The following is a 23,355-nucleotide window of genomic DNA, read 5'->3' as shown; positions in this document are numbered from 1 at the left end:
TTTAGTAAACAGGAGTAGCAAATCTAACGTCTTCATTTTACCTACATTCTGGAAACTGCTGCGTTACTCATCCGGCCTGGATCTGGGGGCAGGTCTGGATTACCTGGTGGAAAAGTCAGGCCTTCTCCCTGTCAACCTTCGAGTCACCTGTGCTTGGACGGGCAGCACGAAAGAGCAGGCGAGGTGGCTGTCACCTTGGGACCTTTTCCTTCTGGCTCACAGAGGTGCACTATCTAATTCCAGAACATTTTCATCCTCTAAAAGTAACCCCATGCCCACAGCAGTCCCTCTCCTGGCCCAGCCCCTCGTAACCACTCACCTACTTTCCTTCTCTACAGATTTGCCTCTTCTGGACACGTCACAGAAATGGAATCATATCACATGCGGCCTTTTGTGTCTGGCTTCTTTCTCTTATTATAATGTTTTCAAGGTTTGTCCATGTTGGAGCATCAGTGCTTCACTCCTTTTTATGGCTGAAAAATACTCCGTTGTGTGGATGTACCACGTTGTGTTTGTCCGTTCATCAGCTGACGGACATCTGGGCTGTTTCCACTTTGGGGCTATTGTGACTAATGCTGCTATGATCGTTCCAGTCTTCACGTAGACATGTATTTTCAGTTCTCTTGGGTAGACACCTAGGAGTAGAATTACTGGGTCATATGGTAAGTCTACGTTTAACCTTTTGAGGAGCTGCCAGACTGAAATCACTTCTCAAGTAAGCTTTTTATTGAAAGAAACATCTATCCATAAAAAGGCAAAAGTCCTAAGTGGACACCTCCACAAATTTTCACAAAGTGAGCTCACGCACATCACCAGCACCCAGATCAAGAACAGAACGTGACCAGCCCCCAGAAGCTCCCTCATGGCCCCTTCCAGGCCCTACCCCACCCGGAAAGGGAATCACTATCCTCACACCACAGATTAATGTTGCCCGTTTTTGAACTTTATATAAATGGGATCTTTCGTTTCCAGCTTCTTCTGTTCTATGTGGTGTTGTAAGATCTAGCCATGGTGTTGAGTGTGTCTAATTATCGTTCGTTCATTCTCTATGCTCTACAACAGTGAACTTTTTCTATTAAGGGCCAGAGAGTAAATATCTGTAGCTCTGTGGGCCACGTGGCCTCTGTCGGGACTACTCAACTCTGCCACTGTCACGTAAAAGCAGCCAGAGACAGTACACAAATTAATGGCTGGGGCTATGTGGCAATGAAACTCGATTTATCGACAATGAAGTCTGAATTTCATATAATCTTCACCTGTCACAAAGTATTATTCTTCCTTCAGTTTCTTTCCATCATTAAAAAATATAAAAAACGTTCTTAGCTCATTTTGGCTCAGGCAGTGAGCTGGATTTGGCCGACGGGATGATGTCCTTTGCCTCTTCCTGTTCTATAGTATTCAATGGTGGAAACAGACCCCCATGAGTTTATCCCTTCTACTGTGGATGGACATTTGGCTGGTTTCCCACTTGGAGCCATGACACTATGAGCTAATCCCCAGATGACCTGGGCAGACGGAACGGAAAGTCATCACTCAGATTACAATATTAAAAGTCTTGGAATTCTCTGGCAGTCCAGTGGTTAGGACTCTGCGCTTTCACTGCCGAGGGCCCGGGTTCGATCCCTGGTCAGGGAACTAAGATCTCGCAAGCTGCACAGTGCAGCCAAAAAAAAAAAAAAAAATCGGAAGTCTCCAATCAGCAAGGAAGGCTCGTCACCCCAAGGGTGAGTTCCAGCAGGTTCCTCTGGCAGCGTGGGCGTGGTGGAAACTGCCACCAAAACCCCCTCCTGGCCCCGTGAGCCCTTCCAGCAAGCTGGCCTCGCCGTCCTTCTCCTCCCCGTGCCCTCGCAGTAACTTAACTGCCATTCAGGGCTTGGCAAATGTTTCCTACAAAGGGCCAGATGGGAAATGTTTTCAGCTCAGGGGCCATGCAGTCTCGGTCGCAATTCGTCCAGTCGGCCCTTCGGTCGCTGAAGCACAGAGCAGCCCAGACAGAGCGGAAAGAAGACGTGTGCCTGTGTGCCCTGGCGTGTGACCTACAGAAACAGGCTGCGCTCGGGGGCTGCTGGGCGCTACTTGACACAAGCACTCACGGGGCATCTGCCCCCTGCCAGGCCCTTGTCCACGGTGCCAGAGCCACCGGCAGGCCTTCAAGCCTCACCTACCAACACAAGCAGCAGAGCAAGCGTCACCACCCGCTGGGAACGTACACAGATGGAGAGGCACGGCCGTCCTGCACAGGATTCTGGAAGGGAAGGATGGGACCCCGGAAATGCAACCACAGGACCTCCCGGGCGGCGTTTCAACCTGGAAGCTTTGGAGGTATAAAAGGTAGTTCTTAACACACACACATACACATCAAGGTTTCTATGATATCCTACCGTCGGAAAAGTTTCTCCAACAAATTAGCTATTCTAATGCTTCAAGACACCAGATGCCCCTGGCTTGTGAATACAAATATGGTCATAGCATCACCTTGACAAAGTGGTCAAGGCCATCAGGGCTAGAGGTCACACATCCTCACAAGACACCGTGAAAGGAGTGGGACACAAGGAGGAGAGGATTCGAGAACACAGAGTTCAGGGCCAGGCCTGAGATGACAACTAAAAAAAAAATACGGAAAAAAGCTTCATGTCTTACAGATTTTCCAGAAGCTCCAACCACCAATCACAAGTCACTTTTCTTGCAACCTGCATGGATTACAGCAGGCACTAAACTCAGGGCTGATGTCTGCTGGCCGCCAGCTCCTCGGTGCTGGCCGCTCCTCCGAAGGCCACCAGCCTGGGCTCCCTGGGGCTCAGAGGAGTGTCATTGCACCACTGGGCCACCAGAGGGTGCTGTGTGAGCAGCCCTGCTGCCTGGGGCAGCTGAGCCCACCGGGCGGGGCCTGCCTCCTCTCCATCTGCTCCAACCAGTACCCTGCCCTGCCTCACCCGCCATCCTTCCCTCAGCCTCCTTTAGCCCCAACTCCTGCCTCAGGTCACAGGAACTCCTGTCTCCACAGCCCATGGCTTGGGCTCTGTGCCCTGAGCAACTCAAGGGCAATTCCCGCTCCAGACCGTGGCCACTCCTCTGTCACCTTCAGCGGCTTCTCGGCTTCTACACACCCTCTGACTCCAGTGCTTCCCGAAGTGTGCTTGCAATGGGTGGGCCTCACACAGCCTGCTGACCGAAGAGTCGAGACGCATCAGAATCCACACCGTGTGATTCCATCTATGTGGCATCCTATAAATTATACGTTAGGTGGTGACACGGAGGCTTCGTGTTCGATCCACTAAGCCATACAGTTAGGTGTTATGCACTTTGGGGCGTGTTTGCTATACTTTGCAATTTGAAGAAGTGTTTGAAAATGCGGGCTGCCCATCAGGAAATGCAGCTTCTTAGGCACGATTCTCACTTGTGGCTTTTGCCCAGCGCATCTGTTCCGTCTTCCGGCGATAGTAGCGTCATTTTTCTTTGGAGCACAAGCCCTTCCCCACTCTCCACGGTCCTGGTGGTTTGGGCAGAAGGGGACTACGGTGGGAAGGAAAGCTCCAGTTCGATGGGCAGGGGCTTCGGGGCTGTCTAAAAACGCTCGCTTTCTTTTGAGATGCAGAAGCATTTGGAGAAGAAGAGGATGCCCTGAAAGAGCCCTCTGCCAGGCCCGTGGAGGGAGGCCTGGAGGGGGAGAAACTGAAGGGGGCATGGGGGGTTAGGACACCTGGGCCCTGCAGGCCAATGTGGGTGCCTTGCCAGCCCCGCCGAGCCTGGGCTGCACACCTGTGAAAGGGCTGAGCGCCCTCCGAGGCGGCCCGGAGACGGGCAGAGAAACGCCGGCACCTGGCATTTGCTAGATGAGCCGGTCACTGGCTAGATGGCAGTGCAGCCGAGCATTTAGCTCCACACAGGGGTGCAAGAGCAGGCCATTCTCGCCCCCCAGAACTGTCCCTCCCCTCCATTGGGTACCAAAGCTTCCCCGCCCCACCGTGGGCACGTGACCCAGGCGGGCCAATGACAGTCTCCAACCGCCAGGCACAGCGACTGGCTGTGGGGTGAGCAGGGGACCCATGCAGTGCCACATGCGGACGACAGCGAAAAGGAGGACCCTCCTTCCAGGGGAGTGGCTACCCTGGGAGCCGCCACCTCTGCGGCGGGTCTACCGCGGGGGGATGAGACCGGGCGACACGGACCAAAGATGGACGGGCCAGGGGCTCCCAACAGGCAATTCTGCCCCCAGGGGTCACTGGGCACATTCTGTCACCTCGGACAGGGGTGCAGCTGGCATCTAGTGGGTGGAGGCCAGGGTTGCTGCTCAGCACCCGACAGGGACCAGGACGGCGCCAAGTGCCGCCAGCGCTGAGGTGGAGAAATTCTGCCTTCATCCAAACTGGGCCAAACGAGCCTTTTGGGCACTTCCCTGCAGGGGGTTATATTTGGGGGCCCCAGAGTCAACTGGTGACCTTTGAACCATGTGGATTCACAGGTCATTTCTCCCCAGAGTGGCCTTCCACTGCAGGCAAGCTGTGCTTGAAGCAGTGGCACCCACCAGGGCCAACTGTGTCCCTAGGCAGCCACTTGGCGGTGCCTGGAGAGAGTCCCGGCTGTCACGACTGCGGGGGAGGCCAGGGGGCGCTCCCGGCATCAAGTGGGTACGGCCAGGGATGCCGATAACCATCCCAAGTGCGCAGGACGGCCGCACAGCAAAGAGCGGCCCGCGCCAACGTCAAGAGCGACACCGAGAAACTGAGCAAGCAAGGGCCTTCCCGTTCCTGCGGCCGGTTCCCTGGCTCCCGCCAACGCCACCAGTTCTCCGCGCCCTGACAGCGGGAGCAGCGCCTCTCCCGCCTTCCCACACATCTGGCGCACTGCGCAGCTGGCTAAAATGCGGATTCTGACCCAGCACGGCCACGGTAGGGCCTGAGACTCTGCATTTCTCACAAGCTGTTGCTGCCGGTCTGCGGACCACACTTTGAATACAGAAAAGGGACCGGGCTGAAGTCAGAAACCCAGGGAGGAGGGAGGCGTGAATTGGGAGATGGGCACTGACATATACACACCCTACTAGATATAAAGCAGACAGCTAGTAAGGACCTACTACTGTACAGCACAGGGAACTCTACTCAGTGCTCTCTAGTGGCCTATATGGGGAAAGAATCTGAAAAGAAGAAACCCGGGGAGCCAGGCGGGACTGGGGGCCAGAGACAGAATCACGGCCCAAGCAGATTAAGAAGCCGTGGTCAGGGGCTTCCCTGGGGGCGCAGTGGTTGAGAATCTGCCTCTAATGCAGGGGACACAGGTTCGAGCCCTGGTCCAGGAAGATCCCACATGCTGCAAGGCAACTAAGCCCATGCACCACAACTACTGAGCCTGTGCTCTAGAGGCCGCGAGCCACAACTACTGAGCCTGCGAGCCACAACTACTGAAGCCTGCATGCCTAGAGCCTGTGCTCCGCAACAAGAGAAGCCACAGCAATGAGATGCCTGCGCACTGCAACGAAGAGTAGACCCTGCTCGCCACAACTGGAGAAAGCCCTCGCGCAGCAATGAAGACCCAACGCAGCCAAATTAATTAATGAATTAATAAATTTTAAAAAAAGAAGCCATGGTCAGAGGCAGGCAGGAAGGCAGGTGACTTGAGGGCTGAGAAAGGAGAGTTTTGAGGAGGCGCGGTGAGCAGGTCCCAGGCCAGTCCCAGCCCTGGCTGCACAGCCCAATCACCTGGGGTCTTTCACAAACGCCCCCAACCCCAGGTCCAGCCCGGCGTAGTTAAATCCGGGTCTGGGGGCCCAGGCATCAGCACTTCTAAAGCTCCCCAGGTGCTTTCAAAGTGCAGCCTCGAAGGTGAGACCCTGAATCAGGCTGGGATGAGCCCATGAATCCCCTGGGGTCTTATTAAAATGCAGATTGTGATCCTGGAGGGGGCGTGGGGAAGAGGGCAGTCTTGGAGCTCCTGCCTTTGAAGAGTGTCACACCTCAACTCGAGGGCTGCATTACCACAATCATCATCATGACCGTGTGATCCGGTGTAAACCCTTTCCCCCCAGCCCCTCCTCCTAGGGCGGCCAGGCCAGCTCCCCATCCACTCAGTTCTCTGACGGGGGAGGAAATCGGGAGCTTAAAATGAATGAGGGGACGCCGGCCTGCCTTTATTCATGCCCTGGATCTCTGTGCACACACCACCATGACACGCTTCAAAAATGCAATCCAATACAAATTCACAGCTAGCTTCAAATTACACAACAGACATGGGTCTCCCAATGTGCTCGTGTGGATAAAGAGAAAAAAATTTTTTTGCCATGCATGTTTGAGGCTATAGCAAACATTTGTTAAACATACCAGTATCTTCTGCCTCCACAATGCTCGCTCACACACTCCACACACACACACACACACACACACACACACACACACACACACACTAAGGGACTTATGGGACTCCATCAAGTGAACAAATATATGCATATGGGAGGCTCAGAAGAAGAGAAAGAAACAGGCAGACACAGGGAGGAGGTGCCCATCCATGGCTCTCCCGGTGCCTCCTACCCGGCATCCCTGCCACACCCCAAGGAAGTTAGAGGGAAGACTTGACCTTGGTCTTTTCACCCACAGTTGTAATACTGCTGCATGACTACATGCATGTGAACTGCCCTGGACACATGGCTCTGTCGTCCCCACCCAATTTCTAGAGTAACTATTGTACCTGATGCTCCCAGTGCCCCACCCATATCCCTCAAAACCTTCCAGTGAGCTCCAGCTGATTCCCAACTGTATCTCTGCGCCTGAGGTCACTGCCTCAGGCCCCGTGGAAGGTGGCTCTGCTGGTGTGGCACACCTGAAGAGCATTATTGGGAGCAGGTATTAACCGATGACCCTCAGGAACTGGTGCATAAATACTCCCACTCCCTCGCCCCCTGAACGGGATCATTTCAAGGCATGTGTTTCGTACCTGTGCAGAAAAGACTTAGCACTGCAGGCCAGAGACTGCTCTCTTCAGAAAGGCCTGCTGGCAAGGCTGGCCCTCGGCTGGCACCTGGGAACTTGGATTCCAGGAGGGTTGACACCATCCCCAGCACTGATGAGAATGGCTCGTGGTACCTAAACTGGTTGTCCAAGTACTGTGACTGATGCCAAACCTCCGCTCTCCTTCCGGGAGTCTGGAATTTTGATACGAGCTGGACAGAGTGCCTACAGGACCAGCCCGCAGTAGAAATCTGGGCACTGAGACCAGCAAGCTTCCTGGGTAGAGAGCGCGTCCCCCGTGCTGCCTCAGCTCACTGTGGGCAAAGTGAAGCACATCCTGTGGGACTCCACGGGAAGAGGACTCTGGGAGCCGGAGCCTGGTTTCCTCCAGACTTTGCCCCGTCGCCTTTTCCCTTTGCTGATTTTGCTTTATAGCCTTCCATTATAGGAGGTCACAGCAGTGAAGACAACTATACACTGGGTCCCCTAAGTCCTCCTAGTGAACCCACAGGTGACTCGGGGAGCTCGTGACACAGCAAGCGTCATTTTCTAGAGTTTCCAAAGCATGGAGTTAAGCTCCAGCTGCCCACAGGGTGAGCTGCATTAACAGCCCAGGCTCTAACGGGTGCCTTCTTCTCCCGGTCGCCCCTCCCAGCGTCCCTGCAGCACCCAAGAAACGCCCTGCACCAGAATCCTCGTCTCAGGGTCCGCTTCTCAGAGAACCCAAATGAAGGCAGCATTGCAGCCCACTTTCTCTTTCTTCAGCCAGGGATGCCTTTGCCTGCATAAATCCCTGAGTGATGTTTATGGCCCTGTACAAATGGGCAAAATCTTCATGACCTAGGGCTAGGCAGAGATTTTAGGGATGACACCAAAGCACGACCCTTAAAAGAAACCAAATGGGTAAGTTGTACTAATGGGCAAAGTAAAACCTGTCATCCGTGTAAGAACGCAGGAAAACTCCCTGACACACTTTATTGAACGCAACAGGTGACCTGGCAAATCGGGAGGGCTGGGTCCCGGTCCTGGTCGCGGCCCCAGACATTGAGCTTCAGCAGCTCTGGGGCAAGGCCCAAGAATGTGCATTTCTCACAAGCTTCCAGGAAGGTTGATGTTGTTGGCCCACAGACCGGGCTTTAACAACCAGGGACCCTTATAAACCCTTCATTCCCCTCCTATTCCCCACTCCATTTCCTTCCCTGCATCCTTCCCGTTGTGTTTTAATTACTACTGTTTTGAATATCAATCTTACTTATAAACTGGAATCATTGTTTCAAAGCTTGCTGCCTCTGAGCTCCTGAGGGCAGAGGCCTGCGTTACTCACCCCCATCTACTGTCTGCACCTTTGAGGCAGTGTTTGCTGAGCCTGCTGTACAGTTACAACATCCGTTAACCCTAAAAAGCTTCACCCACCGCACACGCAATCTCTCCTCTACAAGGAGCGTTATTAAAACTACATCCATCTAGACCTAGAGATGATCACACTCAGTGAAGTAAGTCAGACAGACAAAGACAAACACCATATGATATCACCTGTATGTGGAATCTTAAAAAATGATACACGTGAACTTACTTACAAAACAAAAACAGACCCACAGACACAGAGCACAAACCTACGGTTACCGAAGGAGAAAGGGGGAGGGAGGGATAAATTAAGAGCTTGGGATTAAAACATGAAATCGATAACCCACAAGGACCTACTGTATAGCACAGGGAACACTACTCAATATCTTGTAATAACCTGTAATGGAAGAGAATGCAAAAAAAAAGAATATATATATTTACGTATATACGTATAACTGAATCACTTTGCTGTACACCTGAAACTAACACAACATTGTAAATCAACTACATTTAAATAAACATTTTTTTAAAAAACAAACAAAACTGCATCCATTTAGAGATAGAAAACTCTATGAAGCCGTCAGCTTAACGCTTGGGACATCACTGCACAGGCACACTCAAAAATACATACAAGAAAGATAGCTTACCTGTGAGTATACACAGGACAAAAAGAATACAAAAACCATACTCAAGTCACTAGATGTGAAAATGAGAGGTTGGGACACGTCTCTTTGACTGCATCGCCTTTCACATGCACCATGGTCCGCAGTTTTATCCTCTGTAGCAACGCAAGTCTGAAGGGCATGCCTTGCTTTCCCCTCCTAAGTTCGGGGGGTTTCTTTAACTGCTCGATTCATCCTGATTTTTCCCTTATTACTTCTCACCCAGGAAAAAAGCTGGGCTGACAAATATAGACAGATCTCTTCCTCGGTGCAGCCGGCCAACATCCTGGCTGACGCTCAACCACAGGCATCTGACCCAGAATCTTGGGAGCCCAAAGAAGTGGACTTTGGACCCATCACAGCGGGAAGGGGGGAGCACCAAGACTTGGCAGTCCCTGTAGCAGCCGGATGAGCCAAACCCTACTTCACATTTCTTATCCAAGTGCAGGAGGTGAGAGGGAAATTGGTTTAAAACTCCCTTTAAGTCCTCTCAAGAAATTTCTCTGAAATACGTTTTCATTTGTGGCCCAGAACTTTTGCTCTAGGAAATCCCGTTCTACAGGATTTAAACTACGAGACTACAAGCCCACAGATACAAGAAGCTCAGCGAATCAATACACCCCAAGCGCCCAAATAAATAACAGAATAAAACCACACTGAGGGGTGGCATAATCACATTGCTAAACCCAGTGAAAAGGAGGATATCTTAAACGCAGCAAGAAAAGAAAAACAGCAGCAAGAGAAAAAAAGACATCTATATACAGAGAAAACTATGCGACTAGACACAACCACAAGGATGAACAACCTACCACTACGTACACTGACAAGGATGAAATTCGCAAACCCAATGTCAAGGGAAGGCCAGACACAGGAACGCACGAGTCCATTAAAACAAAGTTCCAAACAAGCAAACCGAATGTGCGGAGTTAATCAGGACAGCAGTTACCCTTGGGCTGAGGAGTGACCAGAAGGGACATGGGGGTGGCTTCTGGTGGCTGGTCACGTTTTATCTTTTTCTTTTTTTTTTAATATTTATTTATTTAGTTAGTTAGTTAGTTAGTTAGTTAGTTAGTTGTGCTGGGTCTTAGCTGCAGCTCGCCAGCTCCTTAGTTGCAGCACGTGGGCTCCTTAGTTGTGGCGTGCGAACTCTTAGTTGCAGCAGGCATGTGGGATCTAGTTCCCTGACCAGGGATCGAACCCGGGCCCCCTGCATTGGGAGCACAGAGTCTTAACCACTGTGCCACCAGGGAAGTCCCACTTCCTGTTTCTTGATCTGGGCACTGGTTACCCAGGTGTCATCACTTTGTGAAAATTCATCAAGCTGTACACTTACACTTTACACACTTTTCTGCACATATATTTCAATAAAAGATTTATTACTCAAGGCAACCCAAAAGACCCATCAACTAGAATTAAATCTCATCACCTCACTGTACAAAAGTTAGATTTTTTAGTTGGCATGCTGCAACACTTCTCTCAAGCGCCTGTGAACTACTTTCTTTCTCTTTTAAAATACCTACCTAGAAAAACTGATCTCCCACTGAAATAATTCAGGTCCAAACTCTGAACCCTCTGACCGAGCAAAGGCACTGGGGTTGGCAAACCCACCATGACATGGGCTCCAAGCTGCACTACAGGCTGGAGCACGTTTCACTGGTGCAGGGAGAAAAGGCGAGATGCTCCCAAAGAAAGTGACATCCCAGATTTGCAATGCTGGGTGCTTGAAGTGACAGCAGACATCCAAACCCCACTGGCCTTTGGGGGCTAGTGGAGACTGAAGTCTCCAGGCTATGAAGATCAACAGGGAAGTAGACATTTTCCTGAAATATACGCAGCTGTCCATTTACTTAAAATCAATGCACTGAAGCTCATCATCAATATGCCCTAACTTACAATCAATAACCTAAACCGTGCATGGAGCTCCTCTCCTCCCCACGTGTATTATCTAGAATGCTACATAACAAACTACCTCAGAACTCAGCAGCTTAAAATAATAAACATATAATCTTACACAGTCTCTACAGGTTGGGGATTCAGCAGCAGCTTGGCTGCGTCTTTCTGGCTCGAGGTCTCTCAGGAGGTTGTCGCCCAGGGCCGCAGGCATCTGAAGGCAAGTCAGTGCTGGCTGTTGGCGCGAGGGCTCGGTTCCACTGCACCCTGCGCCTCCACGGGACTGCTTGAGCGTCCTCGGGACACGGCAGTCAGCTTCCTCTAGAACAAGTGCTCCACAGGAGCGAGGTGGAAGCAGCAGTCTCTATGACCTAGCCTTGTGAGTCACACGCCGCCCCTTCCAGCGTGCCCCGCCGGGGGCACAGTCAGCCCTGAGGGACTCAGTGTGGGAGAGGCTGCACTTGGCCATGAACACAGGAGGCAGACATCGGGCCCGTCCTGGAGGCCGGTTCCCCCACTAGTCAAAGCTTCTCCCCTCCCCTCCCCTCTCCATCTCACCTGAAACCCCACCAACTTCAAATTCATTTGAGATGATGGAGTCTCGCTTTCAAGATGCAGACACCTTTAGGCGGGTGACGGGCCACGCTTCATCCACCCCCTCTAGCCAACCCTCCAGCCACCGCACGGCGCTCCCCGGGGAGGTTAGACCCAGCGGCGCCGACACTGAGAGGAGCCCCCTGGTGGCCACGTGGCGAGAGGCCGAGGGCCACGGCACCCTCCGGCGTCCCCAAGAGAAGAAAGCTCAAGCCGCAGGATGCACAGGAAGAGACGTGAGAATTAAAGTTTGTCAGCTTCAAAATGTTGCCTGGAGCGGGCACAGAGGGGGAGGGTCACTTCTACCTCCCCCTCCTGCTTCCCCCTTGGCCCCTGCCCAGCACCCAGCCCTCCCCGCACCCCTTCTGCCCCCCCAAGGCTGGCGAGCTGGTGCAGGGCACGGCCGCCTTCCGTGGCACGGCTCCTGTGGCCCCAGGGCTGCGCGGCTATTTGTCCCCTTTCGGAACACAGCCTGCGTGTTGGGAAGGGGCTGAGGCCAAAGGCACGTGGCCTCCGGTGACACAATGGACTCAGTGTTCTCACATCCCGCCCCCCTCCCCAGAGGGCAGGGAGACGGCCATGAGGTCTCCGCGTTCCCGGCACCCGGGGCCAAGGATGGAGAACTTCCGCACAGTAATAATAACAACAACGACTCTGGATAGGGCTCCCGTCCTAAGCGCGTCACACGTATCAGTCACCAGGGCTCCTGACACTCTGTGAAGTAAATGCCGTCACCCTCAGGCCCACGTTACAGATCAGCAAGCTGAGGCAGAGGGGAGGTTAGGTCTCAAGCCCAAGTCCCACAGACAGTGAGATGGGAGCCAGATTCCCACCAGGGCCCGAGGACCCTTCCTCTTGGGTCGTGAGAGGACTGAACAGGCCTCGTTCCTCTCGGGACCCAAGAGCTACCTGCTTCCACGGAGAGGGCACTGCTCGCCAAGCTTCTCCTAAACTGCGCGGAAAGCGCTCAAGTAAAGGCTGCCGGGTTACCGTCCAACCTCCCGGGTGGGCGATGGCTCGTGTGCCCTGGCAAACACCGCTGGATTAGTTCACCAGCGTTGCCCTGACAAGCCCCACAGGCCGGGTGGCTCGAACGGCAGAAACTTCTTGTCTCCCAGTGCCGGAGGCCAGAAGCCTGAGATCCAGGTGACAGCGGGGTTGGTTCCTTGGGGGCTGTGAGGGCGGGATCCGTCCCAGGCCTCTCTCCCTGGCTGGCGGACGGCCGTCTTCTCCCCACGCCCCTTCACACCCTCTTCGTCCTGCGCCTGTCTGTGCAGAGACCCCCCTCTTCTTATAAAGACCCCAGTCACACTGGACCGCGGCCACCCTCAGGGCCTCGTTCTAAGTTGATTACCTCTACAAAGCTCTCATCTCCCAGTAAGGTCGCATTCTGAGGTACTACGGGTTAGGACTTCACCACGTGCGCTCTGAGAGACACAATATCAGCCCATGACAGCGGCTGAAGACGATGCTGGTGAGAAACGCTGCCGTGTCCCTCCCTCTCCTGGGACCTCTGCAGACCACCTTCCTCGGCAACAATCTACTTCCTGCTCATGTGGGCTACTCCCCCTCGGGGATGAAAACAATGTCACAGACACTCACAACCAGCATGTCCGTGAAGGTTAAATGCACGGAGTCCTCCAATGCAGCCTCGAGGTGTCCTTCGCAGTGTCCTCAGAGCAAGGCCACAGCGGGAACACGGCCACGGGGTGGCTTAACCGTATTCCAGCGGGGTTACCAAGGTGAGGGCTGAAATGTCAGTCAACTCCTATGTTTTGGGCAAAAGGGGGGCTGGTGGGAGGCCTGACGGAGCTAAGAGGAAAATAACGTGTCTGGGATCGTTGCGGTGGCCCCTCTCGTCCTAACCCAACCAGCACCTCCAAGGGCTCCGGTGGATGGAAACAATAAATTTTACACTGACCATCGCAACCCAGAAGGGAGGCTAAGATCCCGGCAGGAGGTAAGCTCCGGCCACCCCCAGAGACGCGGTGAAAAGTGCGGGGCGAGCCCAGGGGCAGCAACAGCAGCCACGAGAAATGAGTCAGCAGGTCCCCGGGCACCAGGGCAAGGACCAGACCTCCCGAGGGGATTAACAGAACTCGGCGTGTCTGTGTCACGCTCCCTCCGGCCAAACCCCACCCCCACCCCCGGACCAGCGCTGCCGCTGGTGGGAGCAGGCCCGGCAGCGTCCTCGGGGGGTCGAGGGCCCGGCCTAGCCCGCAGGGCTCTCCCCGCACGGGACCCCAGGAGGGGGACAGTCGCCTCCAACGGGGAAGGCTCTGGTCTCAAACCTCCATCAGTCCAACCGACGGCCAGCTGCCTGCTCTCAGGACCGGCACAAGGACCCGCACGGGAGGACTCGGCGACAGTGGACCGTGGGCGACCCAGGCTGGCCAGCACGGGGGTGGCGTAGCCCTCCAGGCAGAGAACAGCCCGTCCACAGGGAAAGAGGCAGGCGGCGGGCTCGAGGGCCCGCGAGAAAGCTCGAGCGACTTCATCCACACCAGGAGGCCGGAAGGGGAGCCTTTCCAGTGTCATCTGTGGAATGCAAGAGCTGTCGCCTGTGCTGTCCCTGCGAACCGCCGCCCGTCACTGGTGACACTGTCCTGAGAGGCGCTGCAGGCGGCCTCCACCTCGCGGCGCTGTCGCCACACACTCACAGTGCTACCTGACCGCACGCGCTCCTCTGACGACCAAGGCCCGCCTGGCTCCAAGCACGACACGGCTGCTAAACTGGTTAAGGGCACGGTCCTCTAAGCTGCAGCTCACCTGGCCACCCAGGTCACCGCTCACGTGGCCACCGTCCCGACCTCCTCGCCGGCCACCCTGCTTTCTCTCTCACCCACCTCTGACTTCTCTCCTTACCGCAGCCAGAGCCATCCGTTCGAACACAAGTCCCGAAGTGTCACTCTCCCACCCAAGAGCACCCAGTGGCTTGCCATCACACCTAGAGTCACCAGGGTTGGTGCCACTCCTGCCGAGTCCCCACAGGGTCCGCCCAGCCACCCTTCCAAGCACCTCTCCCACCACGCTTCTCTGGGCGGTTCTTCTCTGGACACGCCCACCTCCTTGCTGCCTCGCCTCAGGGCCTTTGCACTGGCTGTTCCCTCAGCCGGAGCTCTCTGCCCCCTCGATGTTCACGTGGCTCCCCCTCAGTCCCTGGTCACGTGTGGGCCCCCAGAGGGGCCTCCGTGACCGCCCTGTCTAACCAGGGTTCTGAATCCACCACTGCCCACCCTCCGCCTCCCGCTATATTTCATGCGACAGCACAACCTATCAAATACAGTTATCTTCTCTTTCCTCGACTTCAATGTCACTTCCACCGAGGCACGAACCTTGGCCATTTGGTTCCACGGTAAACCCCAGTGCCTAGACTACTGGTAGGTCTCAAGCAGGGGCAATTTTGCCCACCAGGGAACACTTGTCAATGTCTGGAGTTCAGCCGTCACAAGTGGGGGACGGGGCAGTGGGTGCAACCCACATCGAGCGGGTGGAGGCCGGGGACGCCGCTAAACATCCTACCGCGCACAGGACAGCCCCCCACAGAGAATCATCCGGCCCGAGAGCCCACAGTGTCCAGGGCGAGAAACCCTGGCCTAGACACACGGCAGGGACCCAACAGATACTGGCTGAACAAAGAAGTAAATGAGGGAGTGAATGAATGAATGAATATCGAGGCTCACATCTCATGGAAACACCTTTGCAGTTCTCAGGACATCGGTGGTCTTTTCTAAGGGTACTAACATTTCACTTAATATTTCACCCAACGAATATTTAATGAGCACTTACTCTGCCACGTGCTATGTGCTGGGTTTACAGTGGTGAACACAAAGCACACACAGTTCCTTCCCTCACAGAGCCTATAGTGCAAAAAAGAACATTCTATACAAGGCCTCTGGGGACCTGGGTGGTTCCCCAACTCTGTTGCTACTGGTCACGTGACCTTGGGCAAGTCACCTGACTTCTCGGGACATCTCTTGGTCATATGTAAAATATAAGGGTGGCTTTGATTTTTGAAGCTAGCTAGCTTCCAACATCTAAATTTTATGCATTTAATTAATCCCAGAGGTCTTTTCCTGTTTGGCATTTTTACATTGGCATAATACCATAAGCATTGATTACAAAAGCTTGAGGAATCCACACACCCATCAAGAGGGGACTGGTTAAGTAAACTTCCACACCGTCCACACTCTGGAACATGCTGTGAGCAAGCTGATGTATGTACAACAGCTTCCAAACAGCAGGAGTAAGAGAAACGAGGTCTATCAAGTATATTACTCTCCCAAGTACTTTCACAAGAAAATGGAATGAATGAATGAATCAGTGCTACATGACACAACACAGATGAATCTCACAATCAGGCCCAGTGCAGAAGCCAGACATAAGAGTGTACAGATCACAGGACTCCAGGTATATGAAGTTCAAGAACAGGCGAAAGTAAACTGTGCTGACAGAAATCAGCATGGTGGTACCCTCCAGCCAGAGGATTTGACTAAAGGAGGGCAAGATGAGGCCCTCTGGGAGTACCAAGAATGTTCTCTTCAGTTGGTCAAAACCAACTGAATTAAGATCCATGCATTTCATTCCATGTAAATTACATCCTAGTGAAGAAAAAAGAAAAAGGAAAGTGCTATATACCTTCTATAGATGGATGTATTTGCATAGACATTTTCTGTAACAGTATATAAGACAGTTATCAGTGGTTGCCTTTGGAAGTGGGATGGGGGACCGGGAATGGGAAAGAGACTTTGTCCTCTTTCCATAACCTTTATCCTGTGTGAAATCCTCCCAAAAAGCATCTATTACTATTTCGATGGAAAACAAGTCATTCAAAAAATACTTATCACTCTCTAGAAAGGAAACCAGCCCTGCCCTTAGAAAGGACAACTTATCTCTGGCCAGCCCCTGACAATACAGTCAAGCAAGGGTTTGATAATAAGGCCTTTCCCGCAGCCCACACGCCAGAATTTGCAGAGGGCTCATACACCCACCCTCCTCACCACTAACTAATCCCCCTGGGTCTGGTTTGGGAGGGTGCAGGGCTGGAGGGCTGCTGGGTAAGCTGGGAACCTCCGGGCCAGCAGGTCTCCCCTGGGGCCTCAGGTTCGTGCGGTCAAGGGCACCTGGAGCTCAGGTTAAAAATGCTCCCCGTGGGCTTCACCCTCAGATCTCAATCAGAACCCCTCACATGTCCGAGAGTCTATATTTCTTTTCTACCTTCTTTTTAACTTTCTATTGTGCACATTTTCAAATACACAGCACATTATGGAGAAGAGTCCAATGAATAACACCAATCAGATTCAACCAGTGTTCCTATTTGACTGTATTTGCCTCTTCTCGCTCTCTCTCCATTCAACTGAACCATTTAAAAGTAAATTATTGTGGTTCTCAAAGTGTGGTCTGGGGACACTCTGAGGTCCCCAAGGCCTTTTAAGAGGGTCTATGCTGTCAAAAACATCCTTATAATAATTGTAAATTTTTATTTGCCTTTTTCCATTCTCATTCTCTCATAAGTGTCCAGTGGAATTTTCCAGAGGCTACATGACATGTGATACTGCAACAGACTGAATGCAGAAGCAGGTTTGAGAATTCATCTGTCTTCTATTCAGCCATACATTAAAAAGATCTCCAAAAATGTTAAAAAAAAAACCCAAAAAACTTTAAAAGTAACTTATTGCTCTCATGACACTTCACCCCTAACTACTTCAGCACGCATCACTGAAAAATAAGACTCCTGTACACATACACGTGTTAGTTACCTACTGCTGTGTAACAAATTACCCTGAAACGTGGCAGCAGGAAACAAGCATGTCTCACCTCACTGCTTCTGTGTCAGGAATGACGAGTGGCTGAGCTGGGTGCCCACCACACCACAAGATTATGGCACCTAATCAAACTTACAATCGTTTCCTCGCATGATCGAGAAGGCAGGCACATAAAAATAACCCAGGTGTCCCCAAAGCCTATTACCGATGTTTGTTCAGGCCAGGATCCAATCAAGGGCACAAGTTGTATTTGGTTATTGTCATGGACTGAATGGATCCCCCCGCAGAATTCATAAATTGAAATCCTAATCCCCAATGTGATGGTATTAGGAGGTGGGGCCTTTGGGAGGTGATTAAGTTATGAAGATGGAACCCTCACCATGCGACTAGTGCCCTTATAAGAAGAGGCCAGAGAGCTAGCTTGCTCTCTTCCCACCATGTGAGGACACAAGGAGAAGGCAGCCGTTTGCAATCCAGAAGAGAGCCCTCACCAGAACCCAACCATGCCGGCACCCTGATCTCAGACTTCCAGCCTCCAGAGCTGTGAGAAATAAACGTCTCTTGCTGGTAAGCCACCCACCCTGCGGTGCTGTCACAGCAGCAGAGCTGCCTAGGACAGTGATCCCATCTCTGAAGTCTCATTTGATGGAGAATCCTCCTCCATTTTCTTTTTTTTCTTTTTTAACTTATTTATTTTATTTATTTATTTTTGGCTGCATTAGGTCTTCCTTGCTGCGCGGGGCCTTTCTCTAGTTGCGGCGAGCGGGGGCTACTCTTCGTTGCGGTGCGCAGGCTTCTCACTGCAGTGGCTTCTCTTGTTGCGGAGCACGGGCTCTAGGCGTGCGGGCTTCAGTAGTTGTGGCACACGGGCTTCAGTAGCTGTGGCTCGTGGGCCCTAGAGCACAGGCTCAGTAGCTGTGGCACACGGGCTTAGTGGCTCTGCGGCACGTGGGATCTTCCCGGACCAGGGCTCGAACCCGTGTCCCCTGCATTGGCAGGCGGATTCTTAACCACTGTGCCACCAGGGAAGCCTTCCTCTTTTTTCATTTTCTTTCACATCACTGACTGGGTGCAGAGACAGCGCCCAATGAACCACCTAGGGTGCCAAGCCATTCTGGGGACAAGCTACCTGGCCGGCTGTGGGCGCCACCTGTAAAGAAAATGGCTGGAAGTGGACAAAGGAGGCTGCCTGTGCCCTGGTCTCTGCACACTGGCTCTTTCTCACTAAAGACCAACCCTCCCCCAGGAGAGCAATTTTATGGGGCCAGGAAGAGGCAGAGAAAGCGAGCTGAGGGCAAGGGTATTGGGGGAGGGGCACACCACAGTCCCAGGCCCGTGGGGCGACAAGGATAATTTTTCTGATCATTATAAGCTCCCTCCCCCAAACCCACTACACATGGCCCACGCCTTGCAATGCCACTGCCATCACCGCTTCCTGTCTCCCGGGAGTTTCCAGCTTGCTGACCCTCTTACATCCATCTGATCCCCCCAAAAACCAAAGAAGCAGGACCAGCAAGTACAGTAGCCCCGTTTACATTTTCGGCAACGGCTCCAAGAGGTGAAGTGATGCAGCAAAGCCGCTCTCTGAAGTGTCAGAGCCAGACCTTTAGCGGCCAGTCCTGCACTGGAGCGTAAAGCGCATGACCGTGGCGGCCACAACGGGCACCAGCACCCCCGTATCTCACTCCCTCCTTTCGACACCTCCACACAGGTCCTTCTATTCCCACTTCTGCAGATAAGGATGCGGAGTCTGGACTACCCCAGTTCCAAACACGCTGATCTAGCGCTTGTGTCTTTCCCTCTTTCCCTGACACTCTGGCAAGCTAGCTTCCCAGCTACGACTGGCACACAAAACAGGCCTCCCCTCTTTGACTGAAGCTACTTCTGGAACCCCAGAGCATAAAAAAGTCTTCGCATTGACAACATCATGAAAGGGAATCGGATCTCTGACCAAGGGCTCAGCATGAAACAAATCATAGGACAATGAATTCTAGAATACCAGAGGCAGAAGAACATTTCAAGACCATCCAAATCAGTGGTTCTCAACCAGGGGCAATGGAGCGCCACGAGGGAACAAGTGGCAGGGTCTGGAGACATTTTTCATTGTCACAACTTGGGGTGAGGGGGCTACTGGCATCTAGTGGGCGGAGGCCAGGGATGCAGCTAAACAAACATCCTCCAGAGCACAGGACGGTGCCCACAACACCATCCAGCCCCAAACGCCAATAGTGCCAAGGCCGAGAAACCCTGGTATAAATTCCTTGGTGACTCTGGGGGCAAGAAAACTGAGTCCCAAAGACACAAAGTGACTTGTCCCAGGTTCCACAGTCCCAAAGCCAGAAGTGGAATCACGTCTCTACTACATCTGTCTATCATCTGCTCTGTCTGTCTAGGGGTGGGCTGGGGGAGAAGGGAAGGTAAGGGCCTGAGGATCTTCACTCTAATAGCCAACCTGAACCAAATGAAGAAAACTGCAGTAAATTAATTACTGAATTACTGCAGCAACGCATCAGGGTGTCCAAACGCTGAAAGAAATGCCTTATTGAATTATCAACTAAAATAGCATTGTTTTACAGGTCCTCCCACAGTTGCTGCATGGGTCAAATGATTCATGGTGTGAGTTCCAACACAATTCAGTGATACCACGGCTTCCAGAGGGGTCACGTTTTACAGGAAAGAACGCCACATTCTCCTCCTAAGGGTACCCACACATGTCCTGGCCTCGGGTCGTAAGTGAACCAGAGAAAGGAATGTAAACACAGGCCTGAACTCTCAAAAGAGTCCATTAAAATCCCACCCCCTGTTCTGCTAAAATTGAAGTCAGCTGATGCCCCTCCATCTGCCACTGTGTCATCAAGCCCCTTCTTTCAGCAAGCAAATTATTTAGCAATGGAATCAAAAAGAACACTGGAAATTCATGGCTTTTGGTGTTCATTTCCAGCTCCACCCCCTCCTAAAGACCTTTTTGTTCTGAACAGATGTAGCTCGTTTGCACTCTCCAACACACGCACATTGGAAGCTTTATTTTATTTTATTGGATACTGTTATTTTTTAATCTATTTAAAACACCTGGAGAAAACAAACACATTTCTGACATACCTCTTTAAATGCTGGAACCTTGCAAAATAATGCCAAACAATTTAGACCGCACATCTAGCTCTTCAAATGCTAACCAAGAAGTTTCCATTCCATTTCAAGCAAAGCAGCAGCTTGCCTTTGAAAGAAATCAGGCTGACTACTGAGGACAAACCCCCGTAAGGAGAATCAGTAAACGCGTCATTATTCAAGAAGCACAATGACCGTCGGTAAACAGTTACCTTTGACAAGCCCCTCTCTCTCCTTACAATGCGTGTACTGTGATCATTCCTGATTTTTTTCCCCTCCTGTGAAAGAGGCCCGGGTCTTTCAGTCTGGCCCCTGCCCACTTTCCCAGGGTGCGCCTGCCAAGACCCAAGTCACGCGTGAGCCTCCAGCGGCCGCCCTCCGCGCCCCCCTGCTGCCTGGTGCCTGCAGCAGCCGCAGCAGCCAGAAACCCCACTTTCGCTTCCTGGGGCGCCGACGGGCTGCAGGGGCTCCTCCTGCAGAGTCCCTTACCTGCAGTGCCGCATGGCGCAGGCCACTCGCCCACCTGCACCGCATCCTAGAGCATCGTTTCTTCGGCGCAACGGCTGCAAACGCGCTGACGTCACCGGGAGGCGGGCTCACGCCGCCACGTGACGCCCTCGGGGCGAGGAGGGGAGGGGCGGGGCGGGGAAAGACCCTGGAAGTCCCTGGAGGTGAGGAGCGAGTGCCCGGGAAGCCTCGCTCTGGCCTCCTTTCAGGGCGGTGTGTTTGGTGTGGGCGGCTGGCCTAGCCTTCCACGAACTGTGGGAAACAAACAGCACACAGAAGGGGAGACCCAAATGACTCCAGGCTCCACGCGGGTAATAGGATTTCAATAAGGGGATTAGTAATGAAAGGAAATAATTTAGTCTTTTATTTTTAAAAAGTCTTTATCAAATGCGATGGAGAACTAAATAAATAAATCTATTTTGTGCAAATCAAAATGACAGTTAAAATACAGAGTGCATATACATATTTTGCATAGAGGGTCCATGTTTCAAACCGTATATCAAATACATTAATTTGAAGCATATTCATTGTGGAATGTAATACTAATTGCACTGATGAATAATGCTTTTAATTACTCTCAGTACCTGCATTCCATTATCAACGTGTTTTTGCCGAAGAAAACAACAGTGACACCACATAGTTATACTTCTTACTTGAACATTTGACTGTTTAAAGTAAAGCGCTATTTGCATGAGCATGGTTGTACTTGTGTCTGTTTTCTTAAATCTTCTGGCAAAGAATTTGATCTCTCAGACATGAAAGTTAATTCGCAATAACTCATTACTATACGTTTTCTAATTTTTATCACATTCTGCGGAAGTGAGTCATCTATTACAGAAAATACGTACAATGTCAATATTTCTCATTCACAACTGAAACAGCCTTGCCTAGAGGGACTTAGAAAATTCCAACTGTGAACATTTCGTAAATTTGAAATGGCATATTTCAGGCTTAAACTGTGAAGATATCAACTTTCTTGCCAAACCACATAAACGTTTTTGAAATGTGAAAGAGCAAAAGCAGGAACTGTTTTTATTTGTATTCCAGTTTCATATAGATTAGTTTCCTTTCGTTTGAGTTTAAATTGCAATTTTAACATTCCCTTGGCTGGCGCCCCTGAAAGAGATGTGAAATGGGTTGTTTCACAAGCAGGCCAGGGTTACCACGTACTTGCTATTTATTCCGGCAGCTTTCATGTCCTTCTATATTTAACCCCGGGCCCTTTTACCACCATCCCCTCCTGATCAACCAAATTTCTGTTCAGAAGGTCAGTCTCTAATTTGGGGCTAAATAATGGCCCTTGTCTCGCCCAGCGATCGATTATTTTCAACTCGATTTTAAAAATCAACAGAGTGGCCGTACGGTATTCCAGGTCCTTCCTCTCATTTGTTTTTCTGAGTGATAAGCAACTTACCTTCTGCTTTCAGATTCCTGAGATATAAAATTTAAATGCTACCGAAATCCCCTGCTCCACTGGGTTGAGGGTCCGCTAGAGACAGAAGCTGACAAGCTCATTTTCCTGCCAGAGGCAGAAGTCGATTTCAGCCTTCGGCGCGCGGGGCGGGCCCCCACTACCCCCCAGCCAAGAGCCAGGCTGCGAGCGTCACGTGCTCCGCCCAGCCACTCAGCCCTGCCCGGCAGGCTGGGTCACCTCGGCTCTGGAGGCCGGCCCTTCCAAGCCTCGTACCGTCGGTTCCTTCGGGCGCACAGAGGACCCAGCGTCCCCGACACGGGACGCGCTGCCCGCTGGGGTTGGGCTGCCGGGACTACGGTGGTGGGAGTTCCAAGAATCGACGGGAGCTGGGACGCGGGGCTGTCTACAAAATGCCCTCCGACGTCCGAAGTGACTTGCTCTGTGTTCCGGCTTGGCGGAAATGACTCAAGCAGAGGCACCTTCCTCGTCGTGGGGCGATTTTTTTTGCCAGTAGGTTAGTTTCACCTTCTCTTCTCCAGGTGATTGTTCAAGTGTGAAGAACATTACAGCAAACAGGCAATTCAGGAAAAGCCTAAAACTGGGGCGCACCGTTTTCAGCAGAATGAGATCACTTCCGACATCCTCCACCTCCACCCATGACATTGTCCTTTTGGCAAGGACTTAAGAAAAAAAAAAAGATTACCCCCCCCCCCATAAGAATGTAAATTGAACAATCTTCCTGGTGGGCTGTTTAGCAATTCCTACCAAAAACCTTGCAAATATGCGCGGGTTGAAACATACAGTGGGCCCCGACAGCTATTGCTATCATTTGCTCCAGGAACTAGCCTCATTAGGAAGAAAGGAAAGGAACGGAAAGAATCGTGAAAGGAAAAATTGCTGCAATATTATTTATGACCTCAAAGCACCAGAAGCAAGTTAAGTGGCCAAAAACAGAGGATAGGTTAAGTTTATAAGACATCGGTACAACACAAGAATTAAAACGGATATGGTAATAGATACTTTTCGACATGGAAAGACATTCACGGTGTCTTAAATGAAAAAAAGCAAGCTCCAAAGCATTATGTGCTGAATGATCCGACGAATGTATGTAGGTGTTGAAGGGAAGCAGAAGATGC

At 51.9% G+C, this 23,355-nt stretch overlaps 1 protein-coding gene across 1 annotated transcript in view; it reads right to left on the bottom strand.

The window, feature by feature from the left end:
* The window catches only part of LOC118889462 (H(+)/Cl(-) exchange transporter 4-like), a 68,348-nt gene extending 47,506 nt beyond the window's left edge, over window positions 1–20,842 (bottom strand). The window contains 2 exon segments of the mRNA XM_036841224.1: window positions 2,525–2,603; window positions 20,788–20,842. The gene's annotated coding sequence lies outside the window, so the exon portion shown is untranslated.
* Window positions 20,843–23,355: the final 2,513 nt, after the last annotated feature.

Source organism: Balaenoptera musculus, chromosome Y (genome assembly GCF_009873245.2).
Source record: "Balaenoptera musculus isolate JJ_BM4_2016_0621 chromosome Y, mBalMus1.pri.v3, whole genome shotgun sequence".
Taxonomy (NCBI): domain Eukaryota; kingdom Metazoa; phylum Chordata; class Mammalia; order Artiodactyla; family Balaenopteridae; genus Balaenoptera; species Balaenoptera musculus.
This window is presented reverse-complemented; position numbering and strand designations above follow the sequence as displayed.